Genomic DNA, 19,939 nt, shown 5'->3' on the forward strand with positions numbered 1-19,939 from the left:
TGAAAGTACATCTGACATCTCCAATTTCAAAAACACAAGGGATGAAGATCACCCTGAGTAGAGACAATTATTCAGTATAGTTTATGTAATATATTGTTTTGATGATGGGATGAGGAAATAGCTTGGAATGGAGAGTAAAAATGGCTAAGCAAGGTTTTTGTTTTTGATAAGGAAGCTCACAGAGATGATGGAAAAAATCATGTCATTGTAAGCTCTTTGCTAACACGGTGTACTTTGAGTTTTTTGTTGTTGCTAAAGAGAAGGAATAGGGAGCTAAATAATACCACTCATTCAGTGGGTGGTCAATACATATGTACTGAGAAGAATAAGGAGGAGAATCCATAACACATGCAACTGTGCATAATCCTACTCATCAGAGCTGCTATTGGTTGAAATGGTTTCCACCTCTTGGCACTTCTCTGTATCTTTCCCCAGTACCTGAGGTCTTGTGCCAATCCAGAAGCCTTGAGAGTGGGAAGGAGAACTAAATCTTATGCCATGTTGCTATACTCTGGCCTTAGCTGGAGCAGCATCTAACAGAGGACCAACTTAGTATCCCTCTTCCTGATGGCCATCATGTCTCAAATTCACCACTGTTGATGCTGCTCTGAGTTTTGAACACTGTAGCCAGTCATTTATATTTCCCTCCCCCTAGTATAACTCTGAGCCAGATTTTCAAGCCAATTCTGGGTGGGAGTTTTATAGCTTCCAAATTCACCAATTTACAACCAAGGGATGGTTTGAGGATTAAGCAGTCCTTTCTCCTAAACTATATGTATGTAACTTCAAGGCTCCAAATGATGAAGGAAAATGCAAATATTAATGGAATTAGCACAGCCGTGAAGCATAGCTAATTATCAAATTTAAACCAATCAGCGACTCATTTACTTGTACCCACACAAATCTGACATCTTCAACTACAAAGCAGTAGTATTCAGTCACTTCATGCTGTTGCAGAGTGTGGAGGATGGTAAATGAAGAAGCCTGAATCTATATTTTGTGGTCTTTACTTTTGGTCATTTTTATGGTCTAAAACCACAGAGATGTGTGGGGTTATTATCAGGACTTGGATGTGAATGCAAAAGCATTAAACCACCTATAAATTACAGAGAGAAAGGTCTAGGGTAAATATAAAAAGAGAATAGATAGATGCAAGTCTCACACTAGAGTGGGTTCAAATCATCTAACATTTTGCTTGGTCCTTTTTTATTATCCTGGGTGATGGGGCTTCTATCACTTTCTTTGACAGCTTATTTGCCCTCCAATCATTCTCACTATCACATTCATGCTCGGTTCCCTTCCCACACCTCCATTGCCAGAACAGAGTTTTCTTTGCTCGTAGATCTTTTTACTGCCTTTTCTGGGTACGAAGCTTGCCTGCTATTTTTTGAATCTTCAATCAATTCCTCCCTGTTGGAAAGCAGCAGATCTTTCTTCGCTACCCCCCCCCCCACCATAAATTGTCTTTTACATGACTTAGAAATCTCCAATAGCTTGCCTCTATTTGTAACCTCACGGATCCATACCTCAATCTAAGGTTTCCATTCATTTAATCACGCAAATTTTATCAGAAGTGTTATTATGAAAGGGTTTGGGCTAACCAAATGGTAATCTGGGATCCAAAAGCAAAGGTATTTTAGAACAGATTCATGACAACTGGCTATATCCCACTGGGTCTTTTCCTTCCTTTAATTCTATTAGAATAATGAGCCCACCAGATTTTTCCAAAATTTTCAAGGTGCAGGGTACCCACTACTTTGCCAAGGACAATTAGCTGTCCTGACATTTTAGTGCCTGGGGAAATGATGATGATCAATCAATCATTTATTGAACACTTACTGTGTGCAAAGTACTGTACTGATAATGATGATGATGATAGACAAAAATGTCGACATAAAAACTACAGGAGAAGGGAGAGTCAAATTAGGTCATTTAATAACGAATGCAATGTCTACAAAAAAACCAAAAATGAACACCTGGTTCTAATCAGTGGTAAAATAGTCCCAGTTTCTTAAGAATTCAACTGTGAATGTCTCTGAAGGAAAACAGGAAAAAGCACCTCCAAATCAGAGAAGCACAATGGGTACATGCTAGAATGGAGAATAGATACAAAATTACTTTCATATCTAGGATAGGATACAAGTGGTACATACATGAATGATGCAAACCCTTGAACATGGATATTGTCTTCAAAAGCAAAATATTAGAAAGATAATTTGCCAAAAAGCTAAATATTTAGAAGTTTATTTTGACAAGCATTTTATATTTTTTTCATAGCTCATTCTCTTTCATTCCATTTAGGAACAAAATTTAGAATACTCGTGATACTGTAAAATCTTTCAACTTTTTGCCTTCACCAGATAGTCACCATGAATAAAAACTATAATAGTACACTTATAATCATACTAATAATTATGGTATTTACTAAGCACTTTCTATGTGCCAAGAACTGTTTCTAAGCACTGGATAGTTATGGTACTTTTTAAGCACTTATTTTGTGCTAAGAACTGTTCTAAATGCTGGGGTGAATACAAGTAAATCAGGGTGGACATAGTCCTTGTTCCACATAGGCTACAGTCTTAATCCCCATTTACCAGAAATTGAGGCAAAGAGAAATTAAGTGACTTGCTCAAGGTCACACAGCAGACAAGTGGTGGAGCCGGCATTAGAACTCATGACCTTCTGACTCTCAAGCCCACACTCTATCCACTACACTCAGTTCATTCATTCATTTTTATTTATTGAGTGTTTACTGTGGCACAAAGCATGAGGGAAAGTACAATATAACATCAGACACATTCCTGGAGACAGATATTAATATAAATTACAGATATATACATGTGTACTGTGGGGAAGGGAGGGAGGATGAATGAGGGAGCAAGAATGAGCAGTGCAGAAGGGAGTGGTTGAAGAGGAGAAAAGGGTTTAGTCAGGGAAGGCTTCAATAACACCTAGAAGTTGGGAAGAGTAATTTTTTATCTGATAAGAGGAAGGAGGGCATTTCAGGCTAGATGTGGGTGAGAAGTCAGTGGGAGATAGATGAGATTGAAGTAGAGTGAGAAGGTTAGCACCAGAGAAATGAAGTGTGCAGGCTGGGTTGTAGAGAGCAGTGAGGTGAGGTTGGAGGGGACAAGGTAATTAAATGCTTTAAAGCCCATGGTGAGGAGTTTTTGCTTGATGTGGAGGTGGATGGGCAATCACTGGAGTTACTTAAGGAGTGGGGAAACATAGTCTGAACGTTTCTGAAGGAAAATGATTCAGGCAGCAGAATGGAGTCTGAACTGGAGGGAGTGAGGTCAGCAAGGAGGCTGATACAATAATCAAGGTGAGTTAGGATAAGTACGTGCATTAATGTGGTACTAGTTTGGATGGAGAGGAAGGGGCAGAATTTGGCAATGTTGTGAAGGTAGAACTAACAGTATTTAGTTGATGGCTTGAATATGTGGGTGGAACAAAAGAGAAGAGTCAAGGACAATACCTAGGTTAAGGGCTTGTTTGACAGGAGGGAAGGTGGTGCCACCAACGGTGATGGGAAAGTGAGCAGGAGGACAAGGTTTGGGTGGGAAGATAAGGAGTTCAATTTTAGACATATTAAGTTTGATTGAGCTGACAGGAGGACATCCAAGTAGAGATGTCTTGAAGGCAGGAGGAAATGTAAGACTGCAGAGAGGGAGGAAGATCAGGGCTGGAGATGTAGATTTGTGTGTCATCAGCATAGAGGTGATAGTTGAAGTCGTGTGACCAAATATGTTTTCCAAGGGAGTGGGTGTAGATGGAGAAAGGAGGGGAAACCCGAACTAAACCTTGAGGGACACCCACACTTTGGGGATGGAAGGCAGAGGAGGAGCCCACAAAACAGATTGAGAATAAGCAGTCAGAAAGATAGGAGGAAAACCAGGAGAGGTCAGTGTCAGTGAAGCCAAGGTTGGATAATGTTTTCAGGAAGGAGTGGTCGACAGTGTCAAAGGCTGCTAAGAGGTCAAGGAGGTTTAGAATGGAGTAGAGGCCATTGGATTTGGCAAAAAGGAGGTCATTGGTGATCTTTGAGGAGAGTGGTTTCTGTGGAGTGAAGGGGACAGAAGCCAGATTGGAGGGGGTCAAGGAGAGAATTGGAGGAGAGGAACTTGAAGCAGCAGGTGTAGAGAGTTCGCTCGAGGATTTTGAAGAGGAATGATAGGATGGAGATGGAGCAATAACTGGAGGGAGCCGTGGGGTCAAGGGAGGATTTTTTTAGGATAGAGGAGATATGGGCATCTTTAAAAGCAGTGGGGAAGAAGCCATTAGAGAGTGAATAGTTGAAGATGGCAGTTAGGGAGGGGAGAAGGGAGGGGGTTTTGATGAGGTGTGAAGGAATGGGGGCAGATGCACAGATGGAGGAGAGAAGGGAGATTTCCACTAGAAATAGTTCTGGGAAATATGGGAGAGTTGATGAAGGGGCAGGAGAGGGGAGGCCCTGGAGAGGGGTAGGGGAGTTTTTTGGAAGAGCATGCCTTATAGCTCTTCATATAAAGAAATCTTTATCATTTGTATATTTTTTTTTCCACAAGCTTTCTCATTTTGGCTTTTTTCCCCATCTATTCTTACAACTTTTCCCTACAACATTGTTTCAAAGTGTTAAAACCTCTGATGATTAAAAATGAAGGCATTAACATGTTTTGATATCTTACCTGAATAATAATTAAAATTTAACTTTAGTTTTAAAATGTAATTTTATTTAAAAATGGATCACTTTCAATGTTGCTTCTTTTATGAATTAGATTTTTTTAATAAAGGGTCAAATTCAAGAATATTTGCTCTCATCATATCCTGCCTTGACTACTACATCATCCTCCTCATTGACTTACCTGCCTCTTTTCTCTTCCCACTCCAGTCTGAATTCACCCCACTGCCTAGATTATTTTTCTAAAAACAGTTAAGTACATGACTCACTACTCCTTAAAAAACCTCCAATGGTGGCCCAACTTCCTCCATATCAAACAGAAATTCCTTACCATCAGCTTTAAAGCACTTGATTAGCTCACCCATTCCTATCTTACTTACCTTGCCTATTTCCTACTTCAACCCAGCCCTCATGCTTCACTCTTCCAGTGCCAGCATACTCACTTTACCTTAATCTCATCTATCTCACTGCCAATGCCTTACCCTTGTCCCTCCACTGGCCTGGAACTCTCTTCTCCTTCATATGTGACAGACCAGCACTTATTACAGGGCCCAGTGCTTAGTACAGGGCTCTGAACCCAGTAAGTGCTTAATAATACTCTTACTAGTAGTATCACAACTGTCCCCACCTTCAAAGCCTTATTAAAATCACATCTCTAAGAGTCCTTCCACAACTAAGCCTTCATTCCCCCAGTCCCTCATCCTTTTGTATTGCCTATGCACTTAGATCTGTACCCTTTAAGCACTCGATACTCAACCCATCCTCAGCTCCTCAGCCCTTATGTACAGATCCATAACATTTTAATGTTTGTCTCTCCCTCTATACTATAAGCTCCAGGTGGGCAGGGAACTTGTCTTCCAACTCTGCTATAATCTCCCAAGTGCTGAATTCAGTGCTCTGCAAACAATAAGCACTCAATAAGAACGATTGACACATGGTAAGAACTTAACAAATACTAAAGTTATTATTACTATAATATATTCTTAAGGTGATTAAAACATACTAATTTTAACTCCGATTTAGGCAGGATACTTAATCAATGAATAGTGTTTTTTTGAGTTTGTAATCTATGCAGAGTACTGTGCTAAGGGCTTGAGAGAGTATTTAAAAAGTTTGTAGACACAATCCTAAAGAAACCTGGGCAGTAGATGTTTAATATTACTCGGAGTTTTTTCCTCATTTGACCCATTAAAATAATGAGTCAAATAATGAGTAAACATGCACAGTAAGCAATAGGTACCTTGGCCATCAAAAAGTAGATCTATTTGAGGTCAAAAGAGGACTTCAAATGTTATCTTCCACTAGTCATGGAAACACTGGCAATTAATCTAATTCACTGTTTTGTCTTCATATAGAAGTCTAGCAAAATAGCAAGATAAATGAATCTTTTTTTTAAATAGAGGCTACCAATGTTAGTCGTGGGAAGGCGGGGAAAGAACTGCACCTGTGAATTAACTGATTCATTGTCACCCCTCATGCCTCACTGCTACCAGGATAGACATAGAGAAGCAGCATGGCTCAGTGGAAAGAGCACGGGCTTGGGAGTCAGAGGTCATGGGTTCTAATCCCAGCTCTGCCACTTATCAGCTGTTTGACTTTGGGCAAGTCACCTAACTTCTCTATGCCTCAGTTACTTCATCTGAAAAATGGGGATTAAGACTGTGAGCCCCACATGGAACAACCTGATTACCTTGTATCTACCCAGGGTTTAGAACAGTGCTTGGCACATAGTAAGTGCTTAACAAATACCAAAATTGTTATTATTATTGTAAATTGCTTCCCTTTGCACCCACCCCAGAATCATCTGCCAACTGAACTCACTCCTGGTCAATCGCATGTCCCATGGAACCACACAACTCCTGTGGCCATGGTAACTATGATGCTACTACACCTCCAGAGTTATTACTCCCACACATTTCCAGCCTTCACTCATCCAGAGGACATTCCAGGTCCCATTCCCACCCCAAGAACCCCAGCCCACACTCATGCTGCAAAGTGTCCCATCTGTATTAGCCATGCTCATGCTGTAGAGTCATCAGCCTATGTGCAGCTCTCATGGTTCTTCATTGGATTCCAGCCTCTGCTGGAAAGAGGGAGGAATACAATGGCCACTTTGGCTCTTCTTCTAATTTTTCAAAATCCTAGGGTAGGTCAAGAGAGTGATACTGCCCTTCCTGCACAAAAAAAACTGTGGGGGCAAAGCAGATGGTCCCCATAAAGTGGGCATCTATGAAGTGAAGTATAATAGTTCATTTTAAGTTTTAACCCCTTAAAGTTTGAAGCAAGCTATATGTGGCTCTTTCATCTTCACCTACGCACTTGAATTTCCCTCAGTCTAATAGAAGTATAATAGAATAGTTTCAAATGCATGTGGCCTGTCTTGTCCCAACACCCTTATTCCCAGTTGAAACAACTGACAGTGCAACCTCTAGACTGTAAGCTCACTTTGGGCAAGGAATGTGTCTATTATATTGTACTCTTCCAAATGCTTAGTCTGTACTCTCCAGAAAGTAAGCACTCAACAAATGTGATTGGCTGACATATCACAGGAGTCTGCAGGATGGTAACTACTAAGATCAGGGGTACAATAGAGGGTAAGAGAAAATTGGGGTTAGGCTAAAGAGGCCCAGCAAACTTCATCTCTGCACCTGATCATTTGAACCACCATCCAATTCAACTAGTATATTAGCATATTCAAGACCAATGTGATGTTCAAAGGTATACTCTAAAGTTGAAATCAATGGGCAATTCCCAAATTGCTCCCTCTGTTCATCTTGGCATATTCATGAATCAAAGGAAAGGTATTTGATCTCCTAAATCCAATTTGTAACCTAGTTGTAACCACAGAGCATTGATGCCACTGCTGTCTTCCCAGGGCCACAAAATGGATTCAAATGTATGCAGTCTTTCATAGTGAGAGGAAGCATCCCATGGTTATTATAATTTACTTAAAAGGTGGTGAAAAATGGCAACAAATTTGCAAGGGAGTCATTTGAGAGTTCATCACAAATAGATCTCCACCTGTCAATTTTCCAAGTGAAACCTATTCTTTAAAGGGCACAGGGAGGAAGTCTAGGAAAAAGAAGTCCTCTGTTTATCCACAGGAGGTTTGTAAGGCAGACAGCTACACCACAGTATAGAGACAACATTTCCTCAGCTGATTTGGTTAATTAAAATGCACAGTTACAACACGCTGTCTTAGAACTGCAGCTGAATGAACCATGCCTCCGTTTTACTCCACTGTCACAGAGTACGTTAAAGAGAAAAAACACACTTCATAGACATTCTCAATGGCTGAAATATTCCACTGTATACACTAAAACAATTTCTCAAGGGCAACCAAAAAGTCTAGATTTTTGGCATGTCCGTTAGAAAACAAACATATTAACAAGTTCAGGATCATTTGGGACCAGAGACAGTCTCCCTGATCCTCTTCCAGCAGAATTGCATCCAAAATGTTCAAAGTGCACATTGACAATCGCCTTTCTCCCTCCACCTGGGGAATGTTTTCCATTCAAAGAACCAGCAGAAAGCTCTTTGGTGATTGGGGGCGGGGGGGTTGGTGTCAAAGGAAAACCTAGTTAAACCAGGTCTCAGATCAATCCTACAGCATCTTTCTGCAGGATGCATTTTTAAGAATTTGGGAGCAGACAGGAGAGTGGGGGTGATGGGGGGGGGGGAGAGAGGGAGGGGAAATGCTGCCAGCTGCAGCCCTAATCTTATCACCCGTGCCAGCCATGAGCATTGGCTGAGTAGATGAAGCAAGAAAACACAGTGAAAAAAAATCTGCAGGATGGACTAACAAATCCAAGTGCTCATTAAGAGGAGGGGGAGACCTCAATGGAGGTAAAAAAAATGAAACAAAACAAAACTCTCACAAAAACAAAAGTCCATACTGGGTGGCACCTGTAAAGCCAACATATTCACAGTCACATTGTTATAGGATATTAAGTTTTATTTATTGATTATAGATATGATTTATCTTTCCATTGTTCAATATCATTTAGAGAATTCCATTGTTCAATATTAGAGAAGCAGCGTGGCTCAGTGGAAAGAGCCCGGGCTTGGGAGTCAGAGGTCACGGGTTCTAATCCCAGATCTGCCACTTGCCAGCTGTGTGACTTTGGGCAAATCTCATAACTTCTCTGTGCCTCAGTTTCCTCATCTGTAAAATGGGAATTAAAACTGTGAGCCCCACGTGGGACAACCTGATCACCTTGTATCCCCCAGCACTTAGAACAGTGCTCTGCACATAGTAAGCACTTTACAAATACCACAATTTATTTTATTTTATTTCTTAGACATCTGAGTTTCAGTGGTCTTTAAGCAGGCAGCAATAGGCAACTATTAACATTTCTGCTCCAATTTAATCATTTGGTATCATTTCCATTTTATGACAAAATGCTTCCTTTTTGTTTAGAATATTAATCAGGGTATTTATTAAGGCTTTCATCTATGCCAATCACCAGGCTAAGTGCTGGGGGAGTTACAAGATAATCATCAGATTGGATGTAACCCTCCATTGTCAGTCTTATAAATGGGAGAAGTGGGTGATGATTTGGAGCAATGAGGGAAATGAGGCATCCAAGATGCCACCGTTGCCTTTACCTTTTATGCTGTTATCATCCATCAGGTTCCTCACAGAAAGGGCGAAGGGGGCAGAGAGCAATGAGAGATGACAAAACTGTGGTCTAGCCTCCACTGTAACCCAGGACCAGCACTGATCTCAATGCCTTGTTCTTTTTTCCTGGGAACATTATTTCCCCACAGGGTTTCAGGTAGCCTCTCTTTGAGCTGATTCCTGTAACTATATTTCAGGACTTTTATCATCTTTGACTTTTCCTCTTAGACATTGTCTGTCTTCAGCCATTCTTCCTCTTAACTCCCCGATTTTTGACTCATCTCTTTCAACACCTGATCCTATCTAAAGTGAGGTCCTGCTGATTCTTCCATAAATTATGGATCCACACCTTCTCCCTTCCCTTGAGATCTAGCCCCCTTTATATCTGCATTACAGCCACATTAGATCTTCTGGCTGCTCTCCCAGTTTCCATTTCATTATTCTAGTTCGAATGCCCATAGCAGTATGAACTATCTTTATGGAACATTAATATGATCATGTTAATTCTCCTGTTTTGAATCTTTAAGTAGTCCCAAATACCAGTCATAAGAATGAAAAAACATAAGCAACATCATTGTTTTGTTAAAGCAAAGGTTCATCTACCCTGATATCTGGTCTTGGGCTATTTGGGGAATAATGGGATTTTGCCCTTCTTGAAATCCATTCTACAGTTATGAATGTACCATCAAGCAGTCCTAATGTTCCCTAATGCAGAGAATGAACCTCTTTTGCCTCTCATGCAAAATAACCCCCTCCCTTGGTTCAAAACCTCTAAAAATGTATGATCAACCCTGAGACTTTCCTAGATTGACCATGTCACTGAATTTTCCAATAATTCTACCTCTCCTAAAGTACTTGTTTACTTATGGATTTTTTTTTTATTTTAATGGTATTTGTTAAATTCTTACTATGTTCCAGACACTGATCTAAGCACTGGGGAAGACAGAAACTAATCAGATTAGACACAGTCCATATTCCACCTGGGGCTCAGAGTCTTAATCCCCATTATATTAATTCATTCATTAGTATATATTGACCACTTAGTATGTGCAGAGCACTGTACTAAGTGCTTAGAATGTACAATTCGGCAACAGATAGAGACAATCCCTGCCCAATGATGGGCTCACAGTCTAAACGGGGGAGACAGACAGCAGAGCAAAACAGAACAAAACAAAAACAAGACAACATTAAAATGAGCACAGTGCTGAGGGGAGGGGAAGGGGGAAGGGAGAGGAGCAGAGGGTGAAGGGACAAGGGGGAGCTGAGGGAAAGGGGGGAGCTCAGTCTGGGAAGGCCTCTTGGAGGAGGTGAGCTCTCAGTAGGGTTTGAAGAGGGGAAGAGAGTTAGTTTGGCAGACATGAGGAGGGAAGGCATTCCAGGACAGCGGGAGGACATGGACCAGGAGTCGACGGAGGGATAGGTGTGAACAGGGAACAGTGAGGAGGTGAACGGCAGAGGAGCGGAATGTATGGTGTGGGCAGTAGAAAGAGAGAGGGAGAAGAGGTAGGAGAGGGCAAGGTGATGGAGAGCTTTGAAGCCAAGAGTGAGGAGTTTTTGTTTCGTGCGAAGGTTGATAGGCAAGCACTGGAGTTTTTTGAGGAGGGGAGTGACATGGCCAGAGTGTTTCTGTAGGAAGATGATCCAGGCAGCGGAATGAAGAATAGACTGGAATGGGGAGAAACAGGAGAAAGGGAGATCAGAGAGAAGGCTGACACAATAATCCAATCAGGATATTATGAGAGCTTGTACCAGCACAGTAGCTGTTTAGATGGAGAGGAAAGGGCAGATCTTGGTGATATTGTAAAGGTGAGACTGGCAGATGTTGGTGACAGACTGGATGGTGGGGTGAATGAGAGAGCTGAGTTCAAGGATGACACCAAGGTTGCGGGCCTGTGAGACGGGAAGGATGTTCATGCCATCCACAGTGACGGGGAAGTCAGGGAGAGGACAGGGTTTGGGAGGGAAGATAAGGAGCTCAGTTTTGGACATGTTGAGTTTTAGGTGGCGGTCAGACGTCCATGTGGAGACATCCTGGAGGCAGGAAGAGATACAAGCCTTGAGGGAGGAGGAGAGAACAGGGGAGGAGATGTAGATTTGGGTGTCATCTGCGTAGAGATGGTAGTCAAAGCCATGAGAGCGAATGAGTTCACCAAGGGAGTGAGTGTAAATGGAGAACAGAAGAGGGCCAAGAGCTGACCCTTGAGGAACTCCAACAGTTAAAGGATGGGAGGGGGAGGAGGTGCCAGCGCCAGCGAAGGAGACCGAGAATGACCTGTGCCTGTTCTGATTGCACTGCATCTTCCCCAGCATTTAGCCCAGGGCTTGATCCATAGTGTTTAACAAATACTGTTGTTGTTCATCATCTTCTTCTTCTTCTCCTTTCTCCTCTTCCTCCTTCTCCGCCCTCTTCTCCTCCGCCTCCTCCTTTTCCTTCTCCTCCTCCTCCTTCTCATCCCATACTATAAGACAACATCTGAACTGGATGTTTCAGAGGGATTTGAGTTCCTGTAAGATTGGTGAAGGAAGAAATTTTAGAAAATGGGTGATGGGGGTAAGGGAGAGGGCTGAAAGTTTGGTGTGTGGGCTGGTAGGAGTTCATTTTATTTGGAAGCAAATATGATCAGGCAGCAAGGGAGATGGTAGAGAAAGTGGAATGTTCGGCTGCTTGAGTGCTAGAAAGTGGTGGCAAGTTTGGCAAGGTAAGCGCAAAAATGGCAAAAATGCCAGACCTTAAAGAAAGGGGAAAAGAATCTACTCTTAGGACCTCTTTGATGTTCTGATTTCCATTTAAACCCTATTTCTAGAATTTCAGTGATTTTTAGTAATCTAACAACTTAAAAAAAAAGAAATTCCCCTCACTCAAGTACTGTGTGATGAGCACAAAGTCCTGCGGTCCAGTTCATGTGCATCGAGGCTGGATCCAGGGTTTAGGGCAAATATCTCAGCCTGGAAAAGTTGTTCTGGCTTGAGGACTCCTCTCATTTAGGCCCCTGATATTCCGTTTTCTTTGATGTGCCCTAATCAAGCTGCATATATATTTTCCTTCCATAGTTCTTATTATCACTACTTTTCTCTCAGAGTACTAATCAGAAAGTTTGAATTATAATTAATTCAAATGCTTTTTTTCCCCTCTGACACCCAGTGGAAGGAGTTTTACGAATGAAGATACTTGACAGGAGAAGGTATGTTTCACATTCCTGAAATTCTACTCTCTCCATTCTCTTGGGCTACAGAAAGTAGAACAAAGGAGAAAGTCAAACTCTTGAGAACCAAAGTTTCAACCATTCTTGGAGAGAGTTGTCCTTACTCTAGACTATAAGTTTGTTGTGGGCAGGAAACGTTTCTACCAACTTTGTTGTACTGTAATCTCCCATTCACTTGCTACAGTGCTTTGCACACAGTAAGCACTCAATAAATGCTACTGATGATGATGATGATGATGATACTCTAAAGGTCAAATAGGAGGAAGAGGCTAGGTGGAGCGATGAACAAACTCTGCGACTGAGTAGCATAGAGAAAAGGAAGGTGGAATAAACAGAGGATACCTTTATCTGACAATTGTCATCCACCCAGTGTGAAACGTGCTCATTTCAGGCACACCTTTGTACTCACAAATAATTTTCATATTCAATAATTGAATGAAAGAGTTGTAAATGTACTATGTGTATATTCATTCATTCAATAGTATTTATTGAGCACTTACTATGTGCAGAGCACTGTACTAAGCGCTTGGAATGTACAAATCGGTAACAGATAGAGACAGTCCCTGCCCTCTGACGGGCTTACAGTCTAATCGGAGGAGACAGACAGCCAAGAACAATAGCAATAAATAGAATTAAGGGGAAGAACATCTCATTAAAGCAATAGCAAATAAATAGAATCAGGGTGATGTACATCTCATTAATAAAATAAATAGGGTAATGAAGATATATACAGTTGAGCGGATGAGTACAGTGCTGAGAGGATGGGATGGGAGAGGGGGAGGAGCAGAGGGAAAGGGGGGAGAAGAGGGTTTAGCTTCAGGGAGGTGAAGGGGGGGTAGAGCGTGGCTCACTGGAAAGAGCACGGGCTTTTGGAGTCAGAGGTCATGGGTTTGAACCCCGGCTCTGCCACTTGTCAGCTGTGTGACTTTGGGCAAGTCACTTAACTTCTCGGTGCCTCAGTTACCTCATCTGTAAAATGGGGATTAAGACTGTGAGCCCCACGTGGGACAACCTGATTCCCCTGTGTCTACCCCAGCGCTTAGAACAGTGCTCGGCACATAGTAAGCACTTAACAAATACCAACATTATTATTATTATTATTATTATTAGAGGGAGCAGAAGGAAAAGGGGAGCTCAGTCTGGGTAGGCCTCTTGGAGGAGGTGAGCTTTTAGTAGGGTTTTGAAGAGGGGAAGAGAATTAGTTTGGCAGAGGTGAGGAGGGAGGGCATTCCAGGACTGCGGGAGGACGTGGCCCAGGGGTCGACGGCAGGATAGGCGAGAACGGGGGACGGTGAGGAGGTGGGCGGCAGAGGAACGGAGCGTGCAGGGTGGGCAGTAGAAAGAGAGGAGGGAGGAAAGGTAGGAAGGGGCAAGGTGATGGACAGCCTTAAAGCCTAGAGTGAGAAGTTTTTGTTTTGTGCAGAGGTTGATAGGCAACCACTGGAGGTTTTTAAGAAGGGGAGTTACATGCCCAGATCGTTTCTGCAGGATGATGAGCCGGGCAGCGGAGTGAAGAATAGACTGGAGCGGGGAGAGAGAGGAGGAAGGGAGATCAGAGAGAAGGCTGACACAGTAGTCTAGCTGGGATGTTATGAGAGCCTGTAGCAGTAAGGTAGCCATTTAGGTGGAGAGGAAAGGGCGTATCTTGGTGATATTATAAAGGTGAGACCGGCAGGTCTTGGTAACAGATTGCATGTGTGGGGTGAACGAGAGAGCCGAGCCAAAGATGACACCGAGGTTGCGGGCCTGAGAGATGGGAAGGATGGTCGTACCATCCACGGTGATAGGGAAGTCAGGGAGAGGACAGGGTTTGGGAGGGAAGATAAGGAGCTCAGTTTTGGACATGCTGAGTTTTAGGTGGCTGTCAGACGTCCATGTGGAGACATCCTGGAGGCAGGAAGAGATACGAGCCTTGAGGGAGGAGGAGAGAACAGGGGAGGAGATGTAGATTTGGGTGTCATCTGCACAGAGATGATAGTTGAAGCCGTGGGAGCAAATGAATTCACCAAGGGAGTGAGCACAGATGAAGAACAGAAGAGAGCCAAGAACTGACCCTTGAAGAACCCCTACAGTTAGTGGATGGGAGGGGGAGGAGAAGCCCACGAAGGAGATTGAGAATGAATGGCCAGAAAGATAAGAGGAGAACCAGGAGAGGATAGAGTCTGTGAAGCCAAGGTGAGATAAGGTGTGGAGAAGGGGATGGTCGACAGTGTCAAAGGCAGCTGAGAGGTCAAGGAGGATTAGGATGGAGTAAGAGTCATTGGATTTGGCAAGAAGGAGTCATGGGTAACCTTTGAGAGAGCAGTCACGGTGGAGTGGAGGGGACAGAAGCCAGATTGGAGGGTGTCCGGGAGAGAGTTGGAGTTGAGGAATTCAAGGCAGTGAGTGTAGACAACTCATTCTAGGAGTTTGGAACAGAGGTTAAGTCACTTGAGTAGTCACATAGGAGACAAGTGATGGACAACTCATTTCCTCTGACTCCCAGGCCCATTCCCCTTCTACTAGGTCATGTTGCTTCTCATCTTATGCTGTTTATGTGCATATAGAGAGAGAAATCATGGGTCTGGGAGTCAGAAAGCCCTGGTTTGTAATCCTGGCTCCACCACCTGTCTACTGTGTGACCTTGGTCAGGTCACTTAACTTCTTTGGGCCTCAGTTACCTCATCTGTAAAATGGAATTAAGACTGTGAGTCCTATTTGTCCAACTTGATTAGTTTATATCTACCCCAGCACTTAGAACAGTGCTTGATATATAGTAAGTGCTTAACAAATGCCATCATTATTACTATTTATAATAAGGTAGGGATTGTCTCTATCTGTTGCCAAATTATACTTTCCAAGCACTTAGTACAGTGCTCTGCGCACAGTAAGTGCTCAATAAAATATGATTGAATGAATGAATATACATGTATATACACACACATATATATATATATACATACACACACAATACACACATGCACATGCCCACATGCCCACACACATATACAAACTGTAAGCTGATTAAGGACATAGGCTCCTCTCAGGTATCAGTACAGTGCTTTTCACCCAGTGGTAAGTCAGTTTGTACTTCTGAATGATTGAGAAGTGCAATAGTAGTCTAATTATAAGAGGGCAATGCTCTGTAGGGCAGTAGCTACAACACTGACCTCAACAGTCCTTTTGAGGTCTTTGTGAAAGAACTACCTTCTTTCTAGACATTTGAGTAGTTACAATGTGACCAACTTAGATTCTGGAGAAGGAAGATCCTTCTTTGTCTATTTTTGCAGAAACTGGCATGGCCGAGGACCAGGGACCACATTCTTTGGGTCCTGGGGCAAATTCTCTGTGGAATTAAGAGTTCAAAGTTAATAAATATTTAAAACTCGATTAACTTCATTTGCAAATCAAATGTACTCCTTAGCCTCAGTGTTTCCTTTCCAGAAATGGGCATTTAAAGAGCTTTTGTTCTTCACTAGTGATGAGTTATACTGATTATAATCAGTAATGTTGAAGCCCTTAAGAAAAAGTTGAAATTAAAAAAGATGTGTAAATGACTGTTGAAATACATAAATGCATACATTAATCAGGATTCCCAAAGTTGTCACCAAGAATAATTAGTTAATTAATGATTCTGAATGTTAAATCATAGTAAATGTGTTTTTCACACTTAGCCACATGTGGGAGGGAAATTACTTGGGCATAAATTGGAAGCATACAGCAATGTAGCATGACTATGTCACTTCATAGTATGCTTTCAAGATGGTGTATGTTTTTCTATTGCATTTTCAGTAAAAGCAATTGGGAATTTCTGGTGAATTTCAAGAACACATACTCTTTTTCTGTTTACACTGATTTGTGTAACAATAATAACGTTGAATACAGTAGCTATGGAATTTCAAGAACTAGTTTGCTCTCTTAAATATAATGATACAATGGATATAAGGGAAAGTTAATCAATCTACAGCATATTCTGAGAACCTACTATGTGTGGAGTACAATACTAAGTGATTAGAAAGTAAAACAAAGATAAAAGTCATAATCCCTGTTCTCAAGGACTAAACAATCTAACAGAAAGGGCAATTTTAAATACCTTGTGTTGTTTACTGATATGGATCAGTAAATAAGTGCTTAAATAAAAGAATTTGTAAATGTATATGTATAAATTCTAGAGGCCGTTGTGAGTGCATAAACACTGATGTAGTAGTTGGGGGAATATGAACTAGGGAGAAGAAAACTAAACCTGGAACTGGGGTCAAGAAAATTAATCCTGGAGGAGATGGAATTTCAAAAGGATTTTAAAGATGGGATGATAGGGAGAACTATGGGCTCACAGATTTGGATGGTGAAGGGCTTCCAGGGGAGTGGAAGGGTGTGAATAAGGGATCAGAAGTGTGAGAGTCAACAATGAGCACAGATAGAAAGCTAGCTTTGGAGGAACAAAGAGTGAAAACTAGAGTACAGTAGGAGAAAAGGGTTAATCTCGACTGGATTACTGTATCAGTCTCCTTTCTGATCTCCCATCCTTCTGTCTCTCCCTGCTTGTGTATACTGCACTCTCCTGCCCAGATTATCTTTCTTCAGAAATGCTCTGGGCATGTCACTCCCCTCCTCAAAAGTCTCCAGTGGTTGCCTATCAACCTTTTCATGAAGCCCAAACTCCTCACTGTTGTCTTCAGAGCTCTCCATCATCTTGCTCCCTCCTACCTCACCTCCCTTCTCTCCGTCTGCAGCCCAACCTGCACACTCCGCTCCTCTGCTGCTAACCTCCTCACTGTGCCTCGTTCTCACCTGTCCCGCCGTCAACCCCTAGCTCACATCGTACCTCTGGCCTGGAATGCCTTCCCTCCTCACATCCACCAAACTAGCTCTCTTCCCCTCTTTAAAGCCCTACTGAGAGCTCATCTCCTCCAGAATACCTTCCCAGACTGAGCCCCCCCCTTTTCCTCTGCTCTTACTCCCTTCCCCATCACCCCTACTCCTTCCCTTTGCTCTACCCTCTTCCCCACCCCATAGCACTTGTGTATATAGGTACATATTTATTATTCTATTCATTTTATTAATGATGTGAATATATCTATAATTCTATTTATTCTGATGGTATTGATGCCTGTCTACTTGTTTTGTTGTCTGTCTCCCCCTTCTAGACTGTGACCGTTGTTGAGTAGGGATTGTCACTCTCTGTTGCCGAACTGTATTTTTCAAGCTCTTAGTAGAGTGTTCCGCACAAAGTGAGTGATCAATAAATACGATTAAATAAATGAATGAATTAATTAGTAAAAGGGAAAGAGTTGGCAGAGGGCCTTGAAACGAATGGTTAGGAGTTTCTGCTTGAAGCAAATAGTAATGGGTAATCATTGGATGCTATTGAGGAGTGGTGAGATGTATACAGAATAATATTTTTAAAAAATGAACAAAATTAACACGAGTTGAATATGAAAAATATTCATCAAAATATGACTGAAAAAGGGAGAGGCTGGAAAAAGGAAGATCAATTAGGAGACTTAACAGAGTAGTCTAGATAGAATATGACCAGGGCCTGGATTATCGTGGTGGCAATTTGGTTGAAGAGAAAGGAGCAACTCTGGGAAACGTTGTGGAGGAAAAATCAGTAGGATTTAGCATAAAACTGAATTTGCTCATTCTACAAGAATTGAGAATCAAGGATAATATCAAGGTTCTGGACTCTTGAGATGGAAGGATGATATTTCTGTTCACTGTAATGGGAAAGGTAGGTGGCACATGGAGGAGAGCATTTGGGAAGAAATGTGAGGACTTCAGTTTTAGACATCTTGAGCGTAAGGTGCTGGAAGCTCATCAAGGGGGAAAAGATCTGGAGGCAATAGAAAATGTAAAATTGCAGAGGTGGGGAGTTGTTAGGGATGATAAAACAGACTTACATAATGTGTTGAGCTGAAGTCCTAGGAGTGAATAAGCACCTTGAAAGAGCAAATGTAAAGTGATGTTTAAGGAACCCAGAACAGAATTTTACAGGTATCCACAATTGGGGAGTAAGAAAAGGATAAAGAGGAGCATGGAAATACGCTGAAAAGGAGTATCAGAGAGGCAAGAGAAGAGTCAGTGGAAAATTGGGTCAGTAAAAACAAGGTATTCAGAAGGGTCAAACGTGTCAAAGGCATTTGAGAAGTCAAGACAAATTAGAATGGAATGGAACCATTACGTATGGCAAGGAGGTGATCATTGGTGACCACAGAATGTGTGGTCTCAGTGTGAGGGTGAAAGCCAAGTTACAGTGGATCAAGAGGGAGTTGAAGGAGAGGAAGTGGAGGCAGTGATTCTGAAAAGGACTGAAATTGGAGCAGAATATAGGGTGCAGTGGGATCAAGAGAAGACTTTCTTGGTATAAGGGCTTTCTTTGAAGGAAGAAGTTAAAAGAGCCATCAGAGAGTGAACAGTTAAAGAGAGCATTTGGGGAAGGACAAAGAGTAGAGAAATAAATGATGGTCAGAGACACAGAGAGAAGACTGGATTTTGAAAGCAGGCTGAAGACATCCTCTTGAGAAATGCCCAGGAAAGATGAGAGAATGGATGTAGGGGTGATTTCATGTTTCTCAACAAAATAGCTTACCAGGAAAAGGAAAACAGGGGAAAGCATTACTTAATTTGTGCTTAGAGAGGAACTGGGTCACTGAATATTTACATCTCTCCTAGTTCCATCAAAAATTGGTCAATCAATCAATGGTATTTATTGAGCACTCACAGTATGCAGAACACTGTACTAAGTGCTTGGGAGAGAACAATATATCAGAATAGGTAGACACATTACCTGACCTTACAGTCTAGAGGGGGAGACAGACATTAATATAAATAAATACATTACAGATACATATGTAAGTGCCATGAGACTGTCGGGGAGTTAATATCAACTGCTTAAAGAGGACAGATGCAAGTTCATAGGTGATGCAAAAGGGAAAGCGGGTAGGGGAAAAGATGAATTGCAGAAGGCCTCTTGGAAGAGGTTATTTTAATAAAGTTTTGAAGGTGGGGTAAGCGGTGGTCTGTTGAATAGGGAAGGGTAGGGAGTGCTGGATCAGAGGGAGGATGTGGATGAGGGGTTACTGGTAAGATAGTGAGTTGGCATTAGAGAAGCAAAGACTGTGGTTTGGGTTGTAGTAGAAAATCAGCGAGGTAGAAGGGGGTGAGAAAAGAAGAAAATATAGAAGAAGCATGGCCTAGTGGAAAGAGCATGGGCCTGGGAGTAAGAGGACCAAGGTTCTAAACCTGACTCTGCCACTGGCTTGCTGTGTGAACTTCTTTGTGCCTCAGTTTCCCCATCTGTAAAATGAGCATTCAATAGCTTTCTGTCCCTTAGATTGTTCCATCTGGGAAAGGGGACTGTGTGCAACCTGATTATTTTGTATTTACCCAGGGACTTAATACAGTGCTTGGCACAGAGTAAGTTCTTAACAAACACTTGTCATCAAAAATGATGAACTCCCAGCTTCAAGGCTGGAG

At 42.1% G+C, this 19,939-nt stretch overlaps 2 protein-coding genes across 2 annotated transcripts in view; one reads left to right on the forward strand and one right to left on the reverse strand.

Annotated features, from left to right (window-relative positions):
* Positions 1-19,939, reverse strand: part of CTNNA3 (catenin alpha 3) — a 1,377,490-nt gene that overhangs the window by 837,100 nt on the left and 520,451 nt on the right.
* Positions 1-19,939, forward strand: part of LRRTM3 (leucine rich repeat transmembrane neuronal 3) — a 195,531-nt gene that overhangs the window by 10,135 nt on the left and 165,457 nt on the right. The window lies entirely within an intron of this gene.

This window comes from Ornithorhynchus anatinus, chromosome 3, assembly GCF_004115215.2.
Source record: "Ornithorhynchus anatinus isolate Pmale09 chromosome 3, mOrnAna1.pri.v4, whole genome shotgun sequence".
NCBI lineage: Eukaryota > Metazoa > Chordata > Mammalia > Monotremata > Ornithorhynchidae > Ornithorhynchus > Ornithorhynchus anatinus.